Raw genomic sequence first — 25,462 nt, forward strand, 5'->3', positions numbered from 1 at the left:
TTTGAGGAAATACATTTTTATACATTTTAGAATAAGGCTGTAGCGTAACAAAATGTGGAAAAAGTGAACGGGTCTGAATACTTTCCGAATGCACTGTGTATCCCTCTTTGTCATATCCGAATACGTCAATGATACTGCAGAATAATAAATAAGGTTATAATTTTCAGTTTCAGAGTAACGTATAGTAATATTGATACCAGATTGTTAGCTGTCCTAGACTCTTCCAGTTAAACTGTATTAAATTAATCTAGCCCCATGCATAATGCAGAGGTCTAAACTAATGTATTTTCAAACATGACTATGAATGAGAATGTGTTGGCCATATAATAGCTTAGGATATCTTGGATGGATAAGGTTGAGGAGCCCAAGTCTAACAATGATAAGAACAGGAAGAATTATCCGACCGAGAACATAATCTTTGAAAATACAATAACACTTAAATATGGTCTCACCGACACATCTCAATCAAATGTATTTATAAAGTCCTTCTTACATCAGCTGATGTCACAAAGTGCTGTACAGAAACCCAGCCTAAAACCCCAAACAGCAAGCAAAGCAGGTGTAGAAGCACGGTGACTAGGAAAATACTCCCTTGAAAGGCCAAGATCTAGGAAGAAATTTAGAGAGGAACCAGGCTATGAGGGGTGGCTAGTCCTCCTCTGGCTATGCCGGGTGGAGATTATAACAGAACATGGCAAAGATGTTCAAATGTTCATAGATGACCAGCAGGGTCAAATAATAATAATCACAGTGGTTGTAGAGGGTGCAACAGGTCAGCACATCAGGAGTAAATGTCAGTTGGCTTTTCATAGCCGACCATTCAGACTATCTCTACTGCTACTGCTGTCTCGAGAGAGAGTTGAAAACAGCAAGTCTGGGACAGGTAGCACGTACAGTGAACAGGTCAGGGTTCCATAGCCATAAATATGTAACTTTCATACACTAACAAGTGCAATACATCAAATTAAAGATAAACTTCTTGTTAACCTCTTTGGCACAGGGGGCAGTTTTTCACGTTCCAGATGAAATGCATGTCCAAGGTAAACTGCCTGCTACTCAGACCCAGAAGCTAAGATATGCATATTATCAGTATATTTGGATATAAAACACTCTGAAGTTTCTAAAACTGTTTGAATAATGTATGTGAGTAAAACAGAACTTATTTGGCAGGCGAAACCCAAAGGACAAACCGTTCAGATTTTTTTTTTGAGGTCACTCTCTTTTCAATGGGTTTTCATTGGGAATCCACATTTTTAATCGACTTTCCTGCAGTTCATATCACTTCCAGTGGATGTCAACAGTCTTTAGAAATTGTTTGAGGTTTTTCCTTTGAGAAATGAAGAAGTAACACTGTTCAGAATGAGGCTCGAGGGAAGTGTACTCTTTGTTAGAGGCGCGTGCCCTGAAAGCACGCTCCACTTTGTTTTCATCCTGTATTGAACACAGTATATCCCATCTTCAATTTTATAAATTATTTGCGTAAAAAAATACCTAAAGTTGCATTACAAAAGTAGTTTGAAATGTTTGGACAATGCTTACAGGTAATATTTGAGATATTTTGTAGTCACTTTGCAAGTTGGAACCGGTGTTTTTCTGGATCAAAAGCTAGCGACCCACCTGGCCAAAAGCCAGGGAAAATGCAGAGTGCCAATTTCAAATAAATTACTATAAAAATCAAACTTTCATTAAAACTACAGTTGTTGTGAATCCAGCCAACATGTCAGATTTCAAAAAGGCTTTTCGGCGAAAAAAAAAAAGATGCTATTGTCTGAGGATAGCACCTCTGTATACATAGAGAGAAACCATATTTCAACCCTGCAGGCGTGACACAAAACGCAGAAATAAAAATATATTAATTTCTTACCTTTGACGAGCTTCTTTTGTTGGCATTCCAATATGTCCCATAAACTGGTCCTTTTGTTCGATTTATTCCGTCAATATATCCAAAATGTCCAATTATTTGTTGCCGGTTACAACTTGCGGAACGTGACTACAAAATATCTCAAAAGGTACCTGTAAACTTTGCCAAAAAATTTCAAACTACTTTTGAAATACAACTTCAGGTATTTTTTTTACGTAAATAATCGATCAAATTGAAGACGGGATGATCTGTGTTCAATACAGGAAGAAAACAAACTGTAGCGAGCTTTCTGGTCACGCGCCTCTATTTCATTCAAGTTGGCTGTACTTCTTATTACACAAAGGAATAACCTTAACCAATTTCTAAAGACTGCTGACATCCAGTGGAAGCAATAGGAACTGCAAAAAAGGACACTTAAAAATCTGGATTCCCAATGAAACCCATTGAAAAGAGAGTGACCTAAAGAAAAATAATCTGAATGGTTTGTCCTCTGGGTTTCACCTGCTAAAGAAGTTCTGCTATACTCACAGACATGATTCAATCAGTTCCAAATCTACTAATGATATGCATATCTTAACTTCTGGGGATGAGTAGCAGGCAGTTGAATTTGGGCATGCATTTCACCCGGGCGTGAAAATACTGCCCCCTGTCACCAAGAAGTTATACTTCTCCTTAATGCATCCGCTGTGTCAGATTTCAAAAAAACTTTACGGAAAAAGCAAATCATGCAATAATCTGAGTACAACAAATCAAGCAATACAGATATCAGAAATAACATTATAAATATTCACTTACCTTTGATGATCTTCACCAGAATGCACTCCCAGGAATCCCAGTTCCACAATAAATGCTTGATTTGTTCGATAAAGTTAATCTTTATGTCCAAATACCTCCTTTTTGTTAGCGCGTTCAGCCAGTAATCCAAATTCATGATGCACAAGCAGATTAAAAGTCAAAAAGTTCCATTACAGTCCATAGAAACATCTCAAATGAAGTATAGAATCAATCTTTAGGATGATTTTATCATACATCTTCAATCATTTTCCGACCGGAGAATTCCTTTGTCTTCAGAAATACAATGGAACTCAAGCTGACACTCATGTGAACACGCGTCACGAGTTCATTGTACTCTGCCAGACCACTGACTCATTCAGCCCTCATTCCCACCTCCTTCACAGTAGAAGCATCAAACAAGGTTCTAAAGACTGTTGACATCTAGTGGAAGCCTTAGGAAGTGCAACCTGACCCCATAGACACTGTGTATTCGATAGGCAAAGAGTTGAAAAACTACAAACCTCAGATTTCCCAGTTCCTGGTTGGATTTTTCTCAGGTTTTCGCCTGCCATATGAGTTCTGTTACACTCACAGATATCATTCAAACAGTTTGAGAAACCGCAGAGTGTTTCTATCCCATATGCATATATTATAAACTGGGATTGAGAAGCAGGTAGTTTACTCTGGGCATACTTTTCATCCAAACGTGAAAATGCTGCACCCCTATCCCAAACAGGTTAACCTGTTTGTGTAGGCAGGGAATCTCAGGGGATAGAGGGGAACTGGCCAGGCAGAGACAGCAAGGGCGGTTCGTTGCTCCATTTCCTTTCCGTTCACCATCACACTCTTGGGACAGACTACACTCAATCATAGGACCTATTGAAGAGATGAGTCTTCAATAAAGACTTAAAGGTTGAGACCCAGTCTGCATCTTTCAGATGGATAAGCAGACCATTCCGTAAAAATTTAGCTCTGTATGAGAAGCACTGCCTCCAGCTGTTTGCATAGAAATTCTAGGGACAATAAGGAGGCCTGTGTCTTGTGACCGCAGCTTTTGTGTAGGTATGTATGGCAGAACCAAATCAGAAAGATAGGTAGTAGCAAGCCCATGTAATGCTTTGTAGCTTAGCAGTAAAACCTTGAAATCAGCCCTTGCCTTAACAGGATGCGAGTGTAGAGAGGCTAGCACCTGAGTAATATGATCACATTTTTTGGTTATAGTCAAGATTCTAGCAGCCGTGTTTAGAACTAATTGAAGTTTATTTATTGCTTTAGTCAGATAGCTGGAAAGTAGAGCATTGCAGTGGCCTAACCTAGAAGTGACAAAAGCATGGATACATTTTTCTGCATCATTTTAGGACAAAGAGTTTCAGATTTTTGCAATGTTACATAGATGGAAAAAAGCTATACTTGTCAAAAGAGAGATCATGGTCCAGAGTAACACAGAGGTGATTCACAGTTTTATTTGAGACGACTGTACAAACATCAAGATTAATTGTCAGATTCAACAGAAGATCTCTTTGTTTCTTGGGACCTAGAACTGGCATCTCTGTTTTCCCTGAGTTTAAAAGTAGAACATTTGCCGCCATCCACTTCCTTATGTCTGAAACACAGGCTTCCAGGTAGGTCAATTTTGGGGCTTCACCATGTTTCATCGAAACGTACTGTGTGTCGTCCGCATAGCAGTTAAAGTTAACATTATGTTTCCGAATGACATTCCCAAGAGGTAAAATATATGGTGAAAACAATAGTGGTCCTAAAACGCAGCCTTGAGGAACACCGAAATGTACAGTTGATTTGTCAGAAGACAAACTGATATCTTTCCGACACGTAAGATCTAAACCAGGCCAGATCTTGACCGTGTAGACCTATTTGGGTTTCCAATCTCACTAAAAGAATATGGCGATCAATGGTATCAAAAGCAGCACTACGGTCTAGGAGCACGAGGACAGATGCCTCAGTCTGACGCCATTAAAAGGTAATTTATCACCTTCACAAGTGCAATCTCAGTGCCATGATCGGGTCTAAAACCACACTGAACTGTTTTGTATACATTGTTTGTCTTCTGGTAGGCAGTGAGTTGCTGCTCAACAGCTTTTTTTTACATGTTTGAGAGGAATGGGAGACTCGATATTGGACAACATTATTAAATATTTTTTGGGTCAAGAGAGGCTTTATTACTGCCACTTTTTATGATTGCAAACATAATGAAATGGTGGACCGATATTCCAGGATTATGAGAAAAAACATTAAGATCCACAACATTTATTTCACAGGACAAAACTAGGTCCAGAGTATGACTGTGGCAGTGTGTAGGTCCATAGACATGTTGGACAAACCCACTGAGTCGATGATGGTTCCGAAAGCCCTTGGAGTGGGTCTGCGGACTTTTCCATGTGAATATTAAAGTCACCAAAAATGTGAATATTATCTGCCATGACTACAAGGTCCAATCGGAATTCAGGGAACTCAGTAAGGAACGCTGTATATAGCCCATGAGGCCTGTAAACAGTAGCTATAAAAGTGACTGAGTGGGCTGCATAGATTTCATGACTAGAAGCTCAAAAGACGAATATCTTTTTTTTTTGTAGATTGAAATGTGCTATCGTAAATGTTAGCAACACCTCCGCCTATGCAGGATGCGCGGGGGATGTATAGTGTTACTTTTCTCCCTCTAAATATTACCTCACACAACTGGTTTTGAGTGGATGTTTTGATGCTGTGCAGCTTTTCTCCTTCTTTCAGGAAAACGTGTAAGCTCATGATATGAATCTCACTTTGGCAGGACTGAAACACTGCTTTGCATGAGCGGCTGTAGTGCTCTGCTCTCCTATCGCCCCAAGGCATGCAGTTGATTTGTCACCAGCATCCAGTGACTCATCGAAATACTGCAAAGACCCTCTGAGTTAACGTTCCCTATCTGCATGCTTCGTCACCATGGGAACAGGCTAAGGCACAACAGGGCATTAAAGTTACCTCACCATGACTGGAGATTAAAGCACACACATTTTTTGGAAGAAAACTATTCAAATGGAAACGGACTGGCCATTGCATCATCACTGTCTGATAACAACACACACTGTCACCACATCCGGTTAAATTCCTCCTGAAAGGAGAAGCAAAGTAAACAGGCAATATTTAAGTAATTGGCTTTAGAAGCTGTAGCTTTATTCATTTCATTTCCAGGCTGAATCAAAGGAACTTGACCTCGCCTGTCAGATCGTCTTCACTCTCGCTGTGATGAGAGATGGAGTGAGCTAAAATGTTCTCACAAGAGCTGGGAGAAAATACAAGTTTAGTCAAATATGAAGGAACAACTCGTTATAAAAATGAAACATCAGTTCAGCTGAATTTTTTTATATTTAAAAATGAATTTTGGCTTCACATATTCTCCAACAAAAGAGCACTTTATGGATAAATGGTTAGTGTTACAGAAAAAAAAGATATCTTCCTCTCACTTCTCAATTCTTTATGCAGACACCTTACTGTATATTCCCATGAGGGTACTTTTCCTTTCTTACAGGAAACTGTGAAGAGGAAGTCAGAAGGTTATCAAGTGCTTTTCTCTTTCACTTCCATAACATTTAGCAATTTTTCTCCCGTGGATAAACCCAGAAAAATAAAGCCCTGAACAAAATGTAATACATCCACACTGTGAAGCTAAAGCAGTTGAGAGCCGGTTGTAAACCACCTCCCCAATTCCCAGGCCTACTAAAAACACATTTCCATCAAACATGTGTAATATAATGGTACTGAGAGAAACATGCCTAGTACCCTATTGGATTTGGATTGTACTGCACTGCTGTATGGAACCTACCTCAGAGATATGATGGTGTGGGTCGGTAAGTAGCTGCGATGTTTGAATCTCCCTTATCGAACAGACTGTTTGGGTCTCCCTAGATCAACAGAATGCTAGGGAAGTCCCAAACCAAAACCACAAAGAGAAGCCTCCCAAAGGGGATCCAAAACTACCAGCACTGGTGCAGCAAACAGGTGAGCTACACAGAGAGTGAGAGAGAAACCGAGCAAGTATCTATGAAAGGAAAAAGTCCAATTCCAAAAGGCTTTGTGGAGTTCGAGGATAATGCCGAAAGCAAACAAGCTGGGTTTAGATTGCGAGGAGGCGTATTGTTAGGCCATTGAGACTTCTCACAGCCCAAGGAGGGAGACAATGATCTTCAATTACCAACATCTCTGTTTAATTTAGTGAAGACATGGAGGGGAGAGAAAGAGAGGGTTTTATTCTGTTAATAAGAGCTGCAGGGAGATGGAAAGAGTGGTTATACCTTTACTTAGAGGGAGAAGGAGATGGACACAGGGAGAGAGGAAGAATGAGACTTTTAATTAGTCATGATCGACAGGGAGAAAATGTGTGAGGTCTAATTAGATCTGATAGATAGCAAGAAAGTGGGTTTCATTCTGAGTGAAATAGCTCAACAGAGAGAGAGTTATGTTACTGTAAAAGGAAGTTATAGTTTTTGAATCGTTGACAGCTGACATTTGCGGGGTAAACCTGTCACAATATGAGAATGTGATCATGCTTCGTTTTGTGTGTCAGCTTTATAAATGTAGGCATGTGTTGGAGTTGGAATTACCATAAAATGCAAAGAGTCATGTTCCAGAAAGATCCTTTCTCTGAAATAAATAATTTATCCCTGAAAGATCATGGCACTGTTGCTCACATGAATTGAGAAATATCACTTTTTGATTCATAACAGAGAAATACAGTAGACTGAAATGCATGATTTAATAAATCAATAATAGGAACGCCTGCATCATAAACTTGAAATGAAGTCAAAGAGTCTACCTTTGAACAACTTTCACAACTTCAATCAAATCAAGTATGGGTGTGCACCTGTCATTTTAGAACGAATACATATAGACCAGTGGCGATCGGTAAAGTTCAAGATTAGGGTTTGTAGGTAGTCTGTACAGGTAGTCTGTACAGGTAGTCTGTACAGCATCTACAGATGGTCTATCCAAATAAAGTTTCACTGACAATTTTTTTAATGAGCTTGATTTTTATTACGGTCATTCATATTCCATTCACCCAGCTCAATGTATTTGTATTTATTATAGATCAGTAGCTGCCAAAGCAGGGGTCTAGCAAAATTAAGGCAGTTTATACAATTTTAAAAACATTACAATACATTCACAACACACTGTGTTCCCTCAGGCCCATACCCCCCCCCCCCACCACCTATCTACAGTACTAAATCAATGTGTATGTATAGTGCATATGTTAGTGTGTGTGTGTGTGTATGTATAGTGCGTATGTTAGTGTGTGTGTGTGTGTGTGTGTGTGTGTGTGTGTGTGTGTGTGTGTGTGTGTGTGTGTGTGTGTGTGTGTGTGTGTGTGTGTGTGTGTGTGTGTGTGTGTGTGTGTGTGTGTGTGTGTGTGTGTGTGTGTGTCTGTGCCAATGCGGTGATGCTTCACAGTCCCCGCTGTTCCCTAAGGTGTTTTTTTAACTGTTTTTTAAATCTAATTTTACTGCTGGCATTAGTTACATGATGTGGAATAGAGTTCCATGTAGTCATGGCTCTATGTAGTACTGTTGTTATGCGGGTGAATGAGGACCCAAAAGCGACTTGGCGAAAACAGAGTCTTTAATCCAGTAAAGTAAAATACAATCAAAAAACACAACTTCCACTCGTAATGACGAGAACCGACTGGAGACTCGATCTTGAACAGCAGGTTGCCTCGGGAAGGCACTTGAACCTAGCAGACTCAGACACCTGCTCACCACGCAGCATCTGAGGGAAACACGACACGACAGGGCGATACACAAACACAGCACGGTGAACAATAGATAGGATCCGACAGGGCAGGAACGGAAAACAAGGAGAGAAATAGGGACTCTAATCAGGGAAAAGGATCGGGAACAGGTGTGGGAAGACTAAATGATTGATTAGGGGAATAGGAACAGCTGGGAGCAGGAACGGAACGATAGAGAGAAGAGAGAGCGGGAGAGTGAGAGAGGGAGGGGGAGAGAGAGGGATAGAAAGAGGGAAAGAACCTAATAAGACCAGCAGAGGGAAACGAACAGAAGGGAAAGCATAATGACAAGACAATATATGACAAAACATGACAGTACCCCCCCACTCACCGAGCGCCTCCTGGCGCTCTCGAGGAGGAACACTGGCGGCAACGGAGGAAATCATAGATCAAACGGTCCAGCACGTCCCGAGAAAGAACCCAACTCCTCTCCTCAGGACCGTAACGGAAAAACGAAAAAAAAGGGAAACTAGGGTACTACTCTAAAAAAAAATGAGACACGGGTAGAGAACTGTAAGAGTTTGAGCTATCAGGACCAAACAGGCCAGGAGAGTGACGACTTGGGACAGACTGAGACACCGCAAGGCTAAGACCAGGACCAGGAGAGAGGCGGTGGCTGAGGACAGACTGTGACACAGCAAGGCCAGGAGTAGGGGCAGGAGAGAGGTGGTGGCTGGGGACAGACTGTGACACAGCAAGACCAGGAGTAGAGGCAGAAAAATACGCACAAGGGTGGACCCCATCGTCAGTATCGGAGCGCTGGGACAGAATGGCTCCCACGCCCACCCCCGACGCGTCAACCTCAACAATAAACTGTTTAGTGACGTCAGGTGCAACAAGGATAGGAGCGGATGCAAAACGCTTCTTAAAGAGATCAGAACAACAATCATACGACCGGTGAGGAGGAAGGGAGTTGGTTCTGGACCGACTGAAGACCGTGCGCAGACCATGATATTCCTCCGGCACTCCTGTCAAATCACCAGGTTCCTCCTGAGAAGAGGGGACAGAACAAACAGGAGAAATAGCAGACATTAAACACTTCACATGACAAGAAACGCTCCAGGAAAGGACAGAACCACTAGACCAATCAAAAGAAGGATTATGACACACTAGCCAGGGATGACCCAAAACAACAGGTGTAAAAGGTGAACAAAAAATCAAAAAGAAATGGTCTCACTATGGTTACCAGATACAGTGAGGGTTAAAGGTAGTGTTTCACATAATATACTGGGGAGAGGACTACCATCCAAGGCAAACATGACCGTGGGCTCCCCTAACTGTCTGAGAGGAATGTCATGTTCCCGCGCCCAGGCTTCGTCCATAAAACAGCCCTCTGCCCCAGAGTCTATTAATGCACTGCAGGAAGCTGCCGATCCGGTCCAGCGTAGATGGACCGGTAAGGTAGTACATGTACTTGACGGAGAGGACCGTCTAGTAGTGCTTATCAGTCGCCCTCCGCTTACTGATGAGCTCTGGCCTTTAACTGGACATGACATGACAAAATGACCAGCGGAACCGCAATAGAGACAGAGGCGGTTGGTGATTCTCCGTTCCCTCTCCTTAGTCGAGATGCGAATACCCCCAGCTGCATGGGCTCAACACCTGAGTCAGTGGGGAAAGACGGTAGTGTCGGAGAGAGGGGAGACACAGTTAACGCGAGCTCTCTTCTATGAGCTCGGTGACGAAGATCTACCCGTCGTTCAATGCGAATAGCGAGTTCAATCAAAGAATCCACGCTGGATGGAACCTCCCGAGAGAGAATCTCATCCTTAACCTTAGCGTGGAGTCCTCCAGAAAACGAGCGAGCAACGCCTGCTCGTTCCAGTTACTGGAGGCAGCAAGAGTGCGAAACTCTATTGAGTAATCCGTTATGGATCGATTACCTTGACATAGGGAAGACAGGGACCAGGAAGCTTCTTTCCCAAAAACTGAGCGATCAAAAACCCTTATCATCTCCTCTTTAAAGTTCAGATAATTGTTAGTACACTCAGCGCTTGCCTCCCAGATAGCTGTGCCCCACTGCCGAGCCCGACCAGTAAGGAGTGATATGACGTAGGCAATCCGAGCTCTCTCTCTTGAGTATGTGTTGGGTTGGAGAGAGAACACGATATCACACTGGGTGAGAAAGGAGCGGCACTCAGTGGGCTGCCCAGAATAACAAGGTGGGTTATTAACCCTAGGTTCCGGAGGCTCGGAAGAACCGGAAGTAGCTGGTGACACGAGACGAAGACTCTGATACTGTCTTTAGAGGTCGGAGACCTGAGCGGCCAGGGTCTCAACGGCATGCCGAGCAGCAGACAATTCCTGCTCGTGTCTGCCGAGCATCGCTCCCTGGAACTCGAGAGTAGAGTAGAGAGAATCCATAGTCGCTGGGTCCATTCTTGGTCGGATCCTTCTGTTATGCGGGTGAATGAGGACCCAAAAGCGACTTGGCGAAAACAGAGTCTTTAATCCAGTAAAGTAAAATACAATCAAAAAACACAACTTCCACTCGTAATGACGAGAACCGACTGGAGACTCGATCTTGAACAGCAGGTTGCCTCGGGAAGGCACTTGAACCTAGCAGACTCAGACACCTGCTCACCACGCAGCATCTGAGGGAAACACGACACGACAGGGCGATACACAAACACAGCACGGTGAACAATAGATAGGATCCGACAGGGCAGGAACGGAAAACAAGGAGAGAAATAGGGACTCTAATCAGGGAAAAGGATCGGGAACAGGTGTGGGAAGACTAAATGATTGATTAGGGGAATAGGAACAGCTGGGAGCAGGAACGGAACGATAGAGAGAAGAGAGAGCGGGAGAGTGAGAGAGGGAGGGGGAGAGAGAGGGATAGAAAGAGGGAAAGAACCTAATAAGACCAGCAGAGGGAAACGAACAGAAGGGAAAGCATAATGACAAGACAATATATGACAAAACATGACAACTGTGTGCCTCCCATAGTCTGTTATGGACTTCGGGACTGTGAAGAGACCTCTTGTGGCATGTCTTGTGGGGTATGCATGGGTGTCCGAGCTGTGTGCCAGTAGTTTAGACAGACAGCTAGGTGCATTCAAAATGTCAATACCTCTCATAAATTAAAGTAGTGATGAAGTCAATCTCTCCTCCACTTTCAGTCAGGAGAGATTGACATGCATATTATTAGTATTAGCTCTCTGTGTACATCCAAGGCCAGCCGTGCTGCCCTGTTCTGAGCCAATTGCAATTTTCATAAGTCCTTTTTTGTGGCATCTGACCACACGACTGAACAGTAGCTAAGGTGCGACAAATCTAGGGCCTGTAGGACCTGCCTTGTTGATAGTGTTGTTAAGAAGGCAGAGCATCTCTTTATTATAGACAGACTTCTCCCCATCTTAGCTACTATTGCATCAATGTGTTTTGACCATGACAATTTACCATCTAGGGTTACTCCAAGCAATTTAGTCATCTCAACTTGCTCAATTTCCACGTAATTTATTACACAATTTAGTTGAGGTTTAGGGTTTAGTGAGTGTTTTGTTCCAAATACAATGCTTTTAGTTTTAGAAATATTTAGGGCTAACTTATTCCTTGCCACCCACTCTGAAACAGACTACATAGACAACCTGCCTTTACTCAAAGTTAGTTGCATGTCGTTAGTGAAAATTGAAAAAAGCAAGCGGCCTAAACAGCTACCATGGGGAATTCCTGATTCTAACTGTATTATATTAGAGAGTCTTCCATTAAAGAACACAGTCTGTGTTCTGTTAGACAAGTTCTCTTTATCCACATTCTAGCAGGGGGTGGAAAGCCATAACACATAAGTTTTTCCAGCAGCAGACCATGATCGATAATGTCAAAATCCACACTGAAGTCTAACAAGACAAACTGTAGAACTAAGAACAGATATAGCCCTTGGTTCACTCGTAGCTCTAACTCCAAAAAGTTTTGGGACACTGTGAAATCCATGGAGAACAATAGCACCTCCTCCCAGCTGCCCACTGCACTGAGGCTAGGTAACACTGTCAGCACTGATAAATCCACGATAATCGAGAATTTCAATAAGCATTTCTCTACGGCTGGGAATGATTTTTTTCCTGGCTACCCCAACCCCGGCCAACTGCTCGGCATCCCCGCAGCTACTTGCCCAAGCCTCCCAGCTTCTCCTTCACCCAAATCCAGATATCAGATGTTCTGAAAGAGCTGCAAAACCTGGACCCGTACAAATCAGCTGGGCTAGACAATTTGGACCCTCTCTTTCTAAAATTATCCACCTCAATTGTTGCAACCCCTATTACCAGTCTGTTCAACCTCCCTTTCGGTATGTCCAAGATCCCTAAAGATTGGAATGCTGCCGCGGTTATCCCCCTCTTCAAAAGGGGGTGACATTCTAGACCCAAACTGTTATAGACATATATCCATCCTGCCCTGCCTGTCTAAAGTCGGCGAAAGCCAAGTTAACAAACAGATCACAGACCATTTCGAAACCAACCGTGCCTTCTCCGCTGTGCAATCCGGTTTTCAAGCTGGTTACGGGTGAACCTCAGCCACGCTCAAGGTCCTAAACGATAACAATACCGCACACCATAAAATACAGTGCTGTGCAGCCGTCTTCATCGATCTGGCCAAGGCTTTCAACTCAGTCAATCGCCATAGTCTTACCGTTGACTCAACAGCCATGGTTTCTCTAATGATTGCTTCGCCTGGTTCACCAACTATTTCTCAGACAGAGTTCAGTGTGTCAAATCAGTGGGCCTGCTGTCCGGACCTCTGGCAGTCTCTATGGGGGTGCCACAGGGTTCAATTCTCAGGACGACTCCCGTCTCTGTATATATCAACGATGTCGCTCTTGCTGCGGGTGATTCCTTGATCCACCTCAGACCACAGACAACACCATTCTGTATACATCTGGCCCTTTTTTGGACACTGTGTTAACTGACCTCCAAACGAGCTTCAATGCCATACAACACTCCTTCCGTGACCTCCAACTGCTGTTAACCTTTAGTAAAACCAAATGCATGCTTTTCAACCGTTTGCTGCCCGCACCCGCCCACCCGACCAGCATCAATTTTCTGGACGGTTCTGACTTAGATTATGTGGACAACTACAAATGACTAGGTGTCTGGCTAGACTGGAAAACTCTCCTTCCAGACTCATAATAAACATCTCCAATCCAAAATCAAATCTAGAATCGGCATCCTATTTTGCAAACAAAGCCTCCTTCACTCACGTCGCCAAATATACCCTCGTAAAACTGACTATCCTACCGATCCTCGACTTTGGCGATGTCAGCTACCAATACTCTACTCAGCAAACTGGGTGCAGTCTATCACATTGCCATCTGTTTTGTCACCAAAGCCCCTTATACCACCCACCACTGCGACCTACATGCTCTAGTCGGCTGGCCCTCGCTACATATTCATTGCCAGACCCACTGGCTCCAGGTCATCTATAAGTCTATGCTAGGTAAAGCTCCGCCTTATTACAGCTCACTGGTCACGATAACAACACCCACCCATAGCACACGCTCCAGCAGGTATATTTCACTGGTCATCCCCAAAGCCAACACCCCCTTTGGCTGCCTTTCCTTCCAGTTCTCTGGTGTCAATGACTGGAACAAATTGCAAAAATCGCTGAAGCTGGAGACTTATATTTCCCTCACTAACTTTAAACATCAGCTATCAGAGCAGCTAACGGATAGCTGCAGCTGTACATAGCCCATCTGTAAATTGCCCACCCAATCTACCTACCTCATCCCCATATTGTTTTTATTTACTTTTCTGCTCTTTTGCACACCATTATTTCTACTTGCACATCCCCATCTACTCACTTATCACTCCAGTGTAAATTTTCTATATTGTAATTACTTCGCTACTATGGCCTATTTATTGCCTTACATCCTCACACCATTTGCAAACACTGCATATAGACTATCTTTTTTCTATTGTGTTATTGACTGTACGCTTGCTTATTCCATGTGTAACTCTGTGTTGTTTGTGTCGCACTGCTTTGCTTTATCTTGGCCAGGTCGCAGTTGTAAATGAGAACTTGTTCTCAACTGGCCTACCTGAAATAAATCAAATAAAAAGCCCCCACAACCATTTTGTCATCAATTTCTCTCAGCCAATCATCAGTTATTTGTGTAAGTGCTGTGCTTGTTGAGTGTCCTTCCCTTTAAGCATGCTGAAATTCGGTTGTCAATTTGTTTACTGTAAAATAGCATTGTATTTGTTCAAACACCATTTTTTCCAGATGTTTCTAAGGGTTGATAACAGGTCTATTGGTCGGCAATTTGAACCAGTAAAGGGGGCTTTACAATTTTTGGGTAGCGGAATAACTTTAGCTTCCCCCCAGGCATGAGGTTACACGCTCTCTAGTAGGCTTAAATTGAAGATGTGGCAAATAGGAGTGGCAATATCGTCTGCTATTATCCTCAGTAATTTTCCGTCCAGATTGTCAGACCCCGGTAGCTATTCATTGATGATAGACAACAATATTTTTTCACCTCTTCCACACTGACTTTAAGGAATTCAAAAGTACAATTCTTGTCTTTCATAATTTGGTCGAATATACTTGGATGTGTAGTGTCAGCGTGTGTTGCTGGCATGTCATCCCTAAGTTCGCTTATCTTGCCAATGAAAATATCATTAAAGTAGTTTGCAAAATCAGTAGGTTTTCTTTTCTTTTTCCCCTAATTTTTATTTAAGGTGTCCCAAAGCTTTTTACATTCATTCTTTGTATAATTCATCTTTGATTCATAGTGTAGTTTATTTTAATTTAGTTTAGTCACATGATTTCTGAATTTGCAGTAGGTTTGCCAATCAGTTGGGCGGCCAGACTTAATATGTCAGCTCCCGGCATCTGTGGTAGAACAGTTGGAAGCAGTCGTGTTATGTCCTGTACTCGTGCTCCTTGGTAGTACAGGGTTTTTGCCTTGGGGACTGAGATGTTTATCACCATAGAGCTGCCTATGATGACAGCTGGTGATGTTGAATGGGCCGGTCTCCCAGGCAGCCTCGCTGTCTGGTGAGGCTGGGAGCGCCGAGGACCTGATCCCGAGGTAGAATCCACCAGAGAGGGAGACAGAACCGAGGACGAAGACGCAGGTACCTCTGGATCCTATCTTGATTGGGAAACCACCAAGGAGGAAGGCGCCCAGAACCTCTAGATCCAGGGCGGCAAAGCTGTTTCTAGCCTATACGGAATCTTTCAGGATCCAGGAACAGATAGCAGTGGCGCTCCCAGCAATTTAGCCCAACAGTGCCGCATGATTCAAAATAAAATAAAACTATATAAAAACACTGTCATAGAAAAACATTGTCAGCTTTTAAACCGAGGTCTTTAGTTCAGACAGCGTTCAACAGCATTCAACAACAACAAACATACATCGTGCTCTGATGACATACTTGTCTTTAACTGCCATTTCCTGAACGTCAGAAACTTCCCACATGCCAACTGATTTTTGTAACATAAATAGTTTTAGACTACTAAATTGTACTCAAATTTGCCCTATATATACTATGCATTCAGAAAGTATTCAGACCGTTTGACACAATGATGAAAATAATCATGGCCTCTACACCTTCAAGCTGCATACTGGACCCTATTCCAACTAAACTACTGAAAGAGCGGCTTCCTGTGCTTGGCCCTCCTATGTTGAACATAATAAATGGCTCTCTATCCACCGGATGTGTACCAAACTCACTAAACGTGGCAATAACAAAGCCTCTCTTGACCCAGAAAATATAAAAAACTATCGGCCTATATCGAATCCTCCATTCCTCTCAAAAATTTTTGAAAAACCTGTTGCGCAGCAACTCACTGCCTCCCTGAAGACAAACAATGTATACAAAATGCTTCAGTCTGGTTTTAGACTCCATCATAGCACCGAGACTGCACTTGTGAAGGTGGTAAATAATGGCGTCAGACCGAGGCTCTGCATCTGTCCTCGTGCTCCTAGACCTTAGTGCTGCTTTTGATACCATCGACCACATTCTTTTGGGGAGATTGGAAACCCAAAGTTCTGGCCTGGTTTAGATCTTATCTGTCGTAAAGATATCAGTTTGTCTCTGTGAATGGTTTGTCCTCTGACAAATCAACTGTAAATGTTGGTGTTCTTCAAGGTTCCGTTTTAGGACCACTATTGTTTTCACTATATATTTTACCTCCTGGGAATATCATTCAAAAACTTCATGTTAACTTTCACTGCTATGAGTATGACACACAGCTGTACATTTCAATGAAACATGGTGAAGCCACAAAATTGCCCTCGCTAGAAGCCTACATGGACTAATTGGTCTACATGGACACGTTTTAGGACCACTATTGTTTTCACTATATATTCTACCTCTTGGGGATGTCATTCGAAAAAATAATGTTAACCTTCACTGCTAGGCGGATGACCCATAGCTGTACATTTCAATAAAAGACCCAAAATTGCCCTCGCTAGAAGCCTGTGTTTCAGACATAAGGAAGTGGATGGCTGCAAACTTTCTACTTTTAAACTCAGACAAAACAGAGATGCTTGTTCTAGGTCCCAAGAAACAAAGAGATCTTCTGTTGAATCTGACAATTAATCTTGATGGTTGTACAGTCGTCTCAAATAAAACTGTGAAGGACCTCGGCGTTATTCTGGACTCTGATCTCTCTTTTGACGAACATATCAAGACCATTTCAAGGACAGATTTTTTCCATCTACGTAACATTGCAAAAATCAGAAACTTTCTGTCCAAAAATGATGCAGAAAAATGAATCCATGCTTTTGTCATGCTTTTGCTCTACTTTCCGGCTACCCAGATAAAGCACTAAATAAACTTCAGTTGGTGCTAAATACGGCTGCTAGAATCCTGACTAGAACCAAAAAAATGTATCATATTACTCCAGTGCTAGTCTCTCTACACTGGCTTCCTGTCAAAGCAAGGGCTGATTGAGGTTTTACTGCTAACCTACAAAGCATTACATGGGCTTGCTCCTACCTATCTCTCTGATTTGGTCCTGCTGTACATACCTACACGTACGCGCTGGTCACAAGACGCAGGCCTCCTAATTGTCCCTAGAATTTCTAAGCAAACAGCTGGAGGCAGGGCTTTCTCCTATAGAGCTCCATTTTTATGGAACGGTCTGCCTACCCATGTCAGAGACGCAAACTCGGTCTCAACCTTTAAGTCTTTACTGAAGACTTATCTCTTCAGTGGGTCATATGATTGAGTGTAGTCTGGCCCAGGAGTGGGAAGGTGAACGGAAAGGCTCTGGAGCAACGAACCGCCCTTGCTGTCTCTGCCTGGCCGGTTCCCCTCTTTCCACTGGGATTCTCTGCCTCTAACCCTATTACATGGGCTGAGTCACTGGCTTACTGGGGCTCTCTCATGCCGTCCCTGGAAGGGGTGCGTCACCTGAGTGGGTTGATTCACTGATGTGGTCATCCTGTCTGGGTTGGCGCCCCCCCTTGGGTTGTGCCATGGCGGAAATCTTTGTGGGCTATACTCAGCCTTGTCTCAGGATGGTAAGTTGGTGGTTGAAGATGTCCCTCTAGTGGTGTGGGGGCTGTGCTTTGGCAAAGTGGGTGGTGTTATATCCTTCCTGTTTGGTCCTGTCCGGGGGGTGTCCTCGGATGGGGCCACAGTGTCTCCTGACCCCTCCTGTCTCAGCCTCCAGTATTTATGCTGCAGTAGTTTATGTGTCGGGGGGCTAGGGTCAGTTTGTTATATCTGGAGTACTTCTTCTGTCCTATTCGGTGTCCTGTGTGAAATTAAGTGTGCTCTAATTCTCTCCTTCTCTCTCTCTTTCTTTCTTTCTCTCTCTCGGTGGACCTGAGCCCTAGGACCATGCCCCAGGACTACCTGACATGATGACTCCTTGCTGTCCCCAGTCCACCTGGCCGTGCTGCTACTCCAGTTTCAACTGTTCTGCCTTATTATTATACGACCATGCTGGTCATTTATGAACATTTGAACATCTTGGCCATGTTCTGCTATAATCTCCACCTGGCAAAGCCAGAAGAGGACTGGCCACCAATCATAGCCTGGTTCCTCTCTAGGTTTCTTCCTAGGTTTTGGCCTTTCTAGGGAGTTTTTCCTAGCCACCATGCTTCTACACCTCCATTGATTGCTGTTTGGGGTTTTAGGCTGGGTTTCTGTACAGCACTTTAAGATATCAGCTGATGTGAGAAGGGCTATATAAATACATTTGATTTGATTTTGATTTGTATTTGGGGAGTTTCTTCCATTCTTCTCTGCAGATCCTCTCTGCTCTGTCTGGTTTGATGGGGAGCGTCACTGCATAGCTACTTTCAGGTCAATCCAGAAATGTTTTATCGGGTTCATGTCCGGGATCTGGCTGGGCAACTCAAGGACATTCAGAGAGTTGTCCTGAAGCCACTCCTGCATTGTCTTGGCTGTGTGCTTAGGGTCGTTGTCCTGTTGGAATGTGAAACTTTGTCCCACTCTGAGGTCCTGAGCAGGTTTTCATCAACGATCTCTCTGTACTTTGCTCCATTCATCTTTCCCTTGATCCTGACTAGACTCAAATCAAATCAAAGTTTATTTGTCACGTGCGCCAAGGCTAGATACAGACACCGGTTAGTCGGACTGATTAAGGTAGTATGTACATGTAGATAATGTTAAAGTGATTATGCATGTAAGATGAACAAAGAGTAGCTGTAGCATAAAAGAGGGGTTGGTGGGTGGTGGGTGGCAGGACACAAAGCAGATTTGTATTTACTTATTTCCCCTTTATTTAACCAGATAGGCAAGGAAAATGCAAAACAAAGGCCATGGTGGGGAAGTATATACAATATAGCTGTCACTTCTTGGTTATTGTATTTTGTGTTTTCGTTATATATTTGTTCATACCAGGGTTTGACATGGGTTTATTGTGTTGTCGTATTGGGGTTTTTGTAGGCATTGGGATTGTGGTTGATTAGGGGTGTGTCTAGTTTAGGATTGGCTGCCTGAGGTGGTTCTCAATCAGAGTCAGGTGATTCTTGTTGTCTCTGATGGGGAACCGTATTTAGGTAGCCTGGGTTTCACTGTGTATTTCGTGGGTGATTGTTCCTGTCTCTGTGTAGTTTCACCAGATAAGCTGTAATAGGTTTTCACGTTCCGTTTGTTGTTTTTGTATTTATTAAGTTATTTCATGTATCGTCATTTGTTTCATTAAAGACATGAGTAACCACCACGCTGCATTTCGGTCCGACTCTCTTTCGACAAACGAAGAACGCCGTTACAGAATCACCCACCACACACGGACCGAGTGGCGTGGTAACAGGCAGCGACAGCATGAGCTGCGAAAGGAGGATGAATTATTCTGAGAATGGACATGGGAAGATGTGTTGGATGGCAAAGGTTGTTACACTTGGGAGGAGATACTGGCCGGAAGAGATCGCCTCCCATGGGAACAGGTGGAAGCACTTAGGAGAACAGAGGCAGCAGGAGATAGGCGCCGACGATACGAGGGAACACGGTTGGCAAGGAAGCCCGAAAAGCAGCCCCAAAAATGTATTGGGGTGGGCTCAGGGGGCTTACAGGGAGTATGGCTATGCCAGGTAGGAGACCTGCGCAAACTCCCTGTGCTTACCGGGGGGCTAGAGAGACCGGGCAGGCACCGTGTTATGCTATGGAGAGCACGGTGTTTCTAGTGCAGGTGCATAGCCCGGTGCGGTTCATACCAGCTCTTCGTATAGGCCGGGCTAGAGTGGGCATCGAGCCAGGTAAGGTTGGGCAGGCTCGGTGCTCAAGAGCTCCAGTGCGCCTGCACAGTCCCGTCTATTCAGAGCCACCTCCACACACCAGTCCTCCGGTAGCAGCTCCCTGCACCAGGCTTCCTGTGCGTGTCCTCGGCCCAGTGCCACCAGTGCCAGCACCACGCATCAGGCCTACAGTGCGCCTCGCCTCTCCTGCGCTACCGGAGTCTCCCGCCTGTTCAGCGCTATCAGAGCCTTTCTCCTCTCCTGCGCTACCGGAGTCTCCCGCCTGTTCAGCGCTTCTAGAGCCTTCCTCCTCTACAGCGCTGCTGGAGCCTCCTGCCTGTTCGGAGCAGCCTGAGCTGTCAGTCTGCATGAAGCAGCCAGAGCTGTCAGTCTGTATGAAGCAGCCAGAGCTGTCAGTCTGCATGAAGCAGCCAGAGCTGTCAGTCTGCAAGGAGCTGCCAGTCTGCAAGGAGATGCCAGTCTGCAAGGAGCTGCCAGTTTGGAAGGAGCTGTCAACCTGCATGGAGCAGCCAGAGCTGTCAGTCTGCAAGGAGCTGCCAGTCTGCAAGGTGCTGCCAGTCTGCATGAAGCAGCCAGAGATGTCAGTCTGCAAGGAGCTGCTAGTTTGCAAGGAGCTGTCAGTCTGCAAGGAGCTGTCAGTCTGCATGGAGCAGCCAGAGCTGTCAGTCTGCATAGAGCAGCCTGAGCTGTCAATCTGCATGGAACAACCAGAGCTGCTAGTCTGCATGGAGCAGCCAGAGCTGTCAGTCTGCATAGAGCAGCTAGATCCGCCAGTCAGCCATTATCTTCTAGATCTGCCAGTCAACCAGGTTCTTCCAGATCTGCCAGTCAACCAGTCTCTTCCAGATCTGCCAGTCAACCAGTCTCTTCCAGATCTGCCAGTCAACCAGAATCTTCCAGATCCGCCAGCCAGCCAGGATCTACCGGAGCCTACTACCTGCCTGAGCTTCATCTCAGTACTGGGCTTCCTCTCAGTACTGGGCTTCCCCTCAGTACTGGGCTTCCCCTCAGTCCCGGGCTACCCCTCAGTCCAGGGCTGCCCCTCAGTCCCGAGCTGCCCCTCAGTCCCGAGCTGCCCCTCTGTCCCGAGCTGCCCCTCTGTCCCGAGCTGCCCCTCTGTCCCGAGCTGCCCCTCAGTTCAGTGGGGTTCTGGGTGAGGACTATTAGGCCATGGTCGGCGGCAAGGGTGGATTATCCCAGGACGCGAAGGGAAGGAACTATGACATTAATGGAGTGGGGTCCACGTCCCGAGCCGGAACCGCCCCTATGGTTGTGAGGTGCGTCCGGGCGTCCGCACCTTAGGAGGGGGGGGGGGACCTGTCACGCCTTGGTTATTGTATTTTGTGTTTTCGTTATATATTTGTTCAGGCCAGGGTTTGACATGGGTTTATTGTGTTGTCCTATTGGGGTTTTTGTAGGCATTGGGATTGTGGTTGATTAGGGGTGCGTCTAGTTTAGGCTTGGCTGCCTGAGGTGGTTCGCAATCAGAGTCAGGTGATTCTTGTTGTCTCTGATGGGGAACCGTATTTAGGTAGCCTGGGTTTCACTGTGTATTTCGTGGGTGATTGTTCCTGTCTCTGTGTAGTTTCACCAGATAGGCTGTAATAGGTTTTCACGTTCCGTTTGTTGTTTTTGTATTTATTAAGTTATTTCATGTATCGTCATTTGTTTCATTAAAGACACGAGTAACCACCACGCTGCATTTCGGTCCGACTCTCTTTCGACAAACGAAGAACGCCGTTACAATAGCAGCTAAAACACTGGAATGCTAGATTTGCAGTGGAAGAATGTGCAAGGTAGAGACAGAAATAATGGATTGCAAAGAAGCAAAATAAATAAATACAGTAGGGGGAGAGGTAGTTGTTTGGGCCAAATTATAGATAGGCTATGTACATGTGCAGTAAACTGTGAGCTGGCCAGGTCAATGAATACGGCTGCACAGTATTGTTTCTTAGCCACCTTGAGCGTGGCTGAGGTGTACCCATGACCAGCTCTGAAACCAGATTGCATAGCGGAGAAGGTATGGTGGGATTCGAAATGGTCAGTAATCCGTTTGTTGACTTAGCTTTCGAAGACCTTAGAAAGGCAGGGTAGAATAGATATAGGTCTGTAGAGTGTCCCTCCTTTGAAGATGGGGATGACCGCAGCTGCTTTCCAATCTTTGGGAATCTCAGACAACACGAAAGATAGGTTGAACAGGCTTTTAATAGGGGTTGCAACAATTTTCTCAGATATTTTTAGAAAGGAAGGATCCAGATTGTCTAGCCCGGCTGATTTGTAGTGGTCCAGATTTGATAGTTCTGTCAGAACATCAGCTGACTGGATTTGGGAGGAGAAATGGGGAAGGCTTGGGTGAGTTGCTGTGGGGGGTGTAGTGCTGTTGACCGGGGTAGGGGTAGCCAGGTGGAAAGCATGGTCAGCCGTAGAAAAATGCTTATTGAAATGCTCAATTATAGTGGATTTATCGGTGGTGACAGTGTTTCCTATCTTCAGTGCAGTAGGCAGCTGGGAGGAGGTGTTCTTTTTCTTCATGGACTTTACAGTGTCCAATAACTTTTTTGAGTTTGTGTTGCAGGAAGCAAATTTCTGCTTGAAAAAGCAGAAATGTGGCTCTTCTAACTACCTGTGTATATTGGTTTCTAGCTTCCCTGAATAGTTGCATATCACGGGGGCTGTTCACTGCTAATGCAGAACGCCATAGGTAGTTTTTGTGTTGGTTAATGGCAGTCAGGTCTGGAGAGAACCAAGGGCTAAATCTGTTCCTGGTTCGACATTTCTTGAATGGGGCATGCTTATTTAAGATTGTGAGGAAGGCATTTAAAAAAAATAACCAGGCATCCTTTACTGACGGGATGAGATCAATATCCTTCCAGGATACCCCGGCCAGGTCGATTAGAAAGGCCTGCTCGCTGATGTGTTTCAGGGAGCGTTTGACAGTGAAGAGTGGAGGTCGTTTGACCGCTGACCCATTACAGATGCAGGCAATGAGGCAGTGATCGCTGAGATCTTGGTTGAAAACAGCAGAGGTGTATTTAGAGGGCAAGTTTGTTAGGATGATATCTATGAGGGTGCCTGTGTTTACGGCTTTGGGGTGGTACCTGGTAGGTTCATTGATAATTTATGTGAAATTGAGGGCATCAAGCTTAGATTGTAGGATGGCTGGGGTGACCTGTTAAGGTATAGGGGGAAGCATTTTCACTTTTGGATAAATAGCATGCCCAATTTCAACTTCCTGCTACTCATGCCTGGAATATATGATATGCATATGATCAGTAGATGTGGATAGAAAACACTCTGAAGTTTCTAAAACTGTTTCAATCATGTCTGTGACTATAACAGAACTTGTGTAGTAGCAGGCAAAACCCCGAGGACTAACACTTCAGATTTTTTTTCTTTTTTTGCCTCTGACCGTTCCCTCTGTTGTCTTTGCCAAGGGATATTTGATAGGACCCATTTTACAGTTCCTATAACTTCCACTGGATGTCACCAGTCTTTGGAATTTGGTTGAGGTTCATCATTTGTGCAATGAAGAAGAAGCACATCCTTGAACAAGGTTACACTGTTGAGAGTTGCGCAAGACAAAAATACTTGCTGTATTGAATACAGATTGCCCCGTCTACAATTTGATCGATTATTAACGTTTACAAATACATAAGGTTGAATTAAAAAAGTAGTTTGAAATATTTTGGCAAAGTTTATAGGCAACTTTTGAAATGTTTTGGATTGATGTTGTGGTTTGGGTTGTTTTTTTCTTGATCAAACGTGCTTTATAAAAGGACAGGACATTTTGGGACCAATCCTCGGATGGGGCCACATGGTCTCAGCCTCCAGTATTTATGCTGAAGTTTAATCAGTTTGTTTAAGTAAAAAAAGGACCAATTGTGATGTTTATGGGACATATTGGAGTGCCAACAAAAGAAGCTCGTCAAAGGTAATGCATATTTGATATTTTATTTCAGCGTTTTGTGTAGCGCCTGCTACGCTAGCTCTTTTGTTTACTACTGGTTCAGATTGGTGGATGCTATCAGATAATAGCTTCTTATGCTTTCACCGAAAAGCATTTTTAAAATCGGACATGTTGGGTGGATTCAAAATGAGTGTAGCTTTAATTGAGTATCTTACATGTGTGATTTAATGAAAGTTTGAATTTTATAGAATTTTATTTGAATCTGGCACTCTGCATTTCCCCAGGCAATTGGCCAGTTGAGACGCTAGCGTCTCCCTATCCTCAAGAGCATTTTCCAGTTTAGGTCACCTAGCAGCACGAGCTCTGAAGATAGATTGGGGGCAATCAGTTCCCATATGGTGTCCAGAGCACAGCTGGGGGCAGAGGGTGGTCAATAGCAGGCGGCAACGGTGAGAGAGTTGTTTTTAGAGAGGTGGATTTTTAAGAGTAGAAGTTCAAATTGTTTGGGTACAGACCTGGATAATAGGACAGAACTCTGCAGGGTATCTTTACAGTAGATTGCATCACCGCCCCCTTTGGCCGTTCTATCTTGTCTGAAAATGTTGTAGTAAGGGATGGAGATTTCAGAATTTTTGGTGGTCTTCCTAAGCCAGGATTCAGACACGGCTAGAACATCCGGGCTGGCAGAGTGTGCTAAAGCAGTGAATAAAACAAACTTATAGAGGAGGCTTCTAATGTTAACATGCACGAAACCAATGCTATTACGGTTACAGAAGTAATCAAAAAGTGCTCCTGGGGAATAGGAGTGGAGCTAGGCACTGCAGGGCCTGGATTCACCTCTACATCACCAGAGGAACGGAGGAGGAGGAGGATAAGGGTACGGCTAAAAGCTATGAGAATTGGTCGCCTAGAACGTCTGGAACAGAGAGTAAATGAGGTTTCTGGTATAATGTACAGACAAAGGTATGGTAGGATGTGAATACAGTGGAGGTAAACTTAGGTATTGAGTGATGATGAGAGAGATATTGTCTATAGAAACATCATTGAAACCAGGTGATGTCATCGCATGTGTGTGTGGTGGAACTGAAAGGTCGGATAAGGTATAATGAGCAGGGCTAGAGGCTCTACAGTGAAATAAGCCAATAAACACTAACCAGAACAGCAATGGACAAGGCATAATGACGTTAAAATTAAGTTATGGCTAGGAGTCCCTCAAAAGGAACATCGTCCCCCCCCATTCAGCTGAAAAGGTGGCGCGGGAAATTCAAAAATATTTTTTTGAAATATTTAACTTTCACATATTAACAAGTCCAATACAGCAAATGAAAGATAAACATCTTGTTAATCTATCCATCATGTCCGATTATTTTATGTTTTACAGCGAAAACACAACATATATTTATGTTAGATCACCACCAAATCAAAGAAAACACACAGCCATTTTCCCCAAAGATAGCGTCACAAGTGCAGAAT

This window comes from Oncorhynchus gorbuscha, linkage group LG16 (assembly GCF_021184085.1).
Source record: "Oncorhynchus gorbuscha isolate QuinsamMale2020 ecotype Even-year linkage group LG16, OgorEven_v1.0, whole genome shotgun sequence".
NCBI classification, from domain to species: domain Eukaryota; kingdom Metazoa; phylum Chordata; class Actinopteri; order Salmoniformes; family Salmonidae; genus Oncorhynchus; species Oncorhynchus gorbuscha.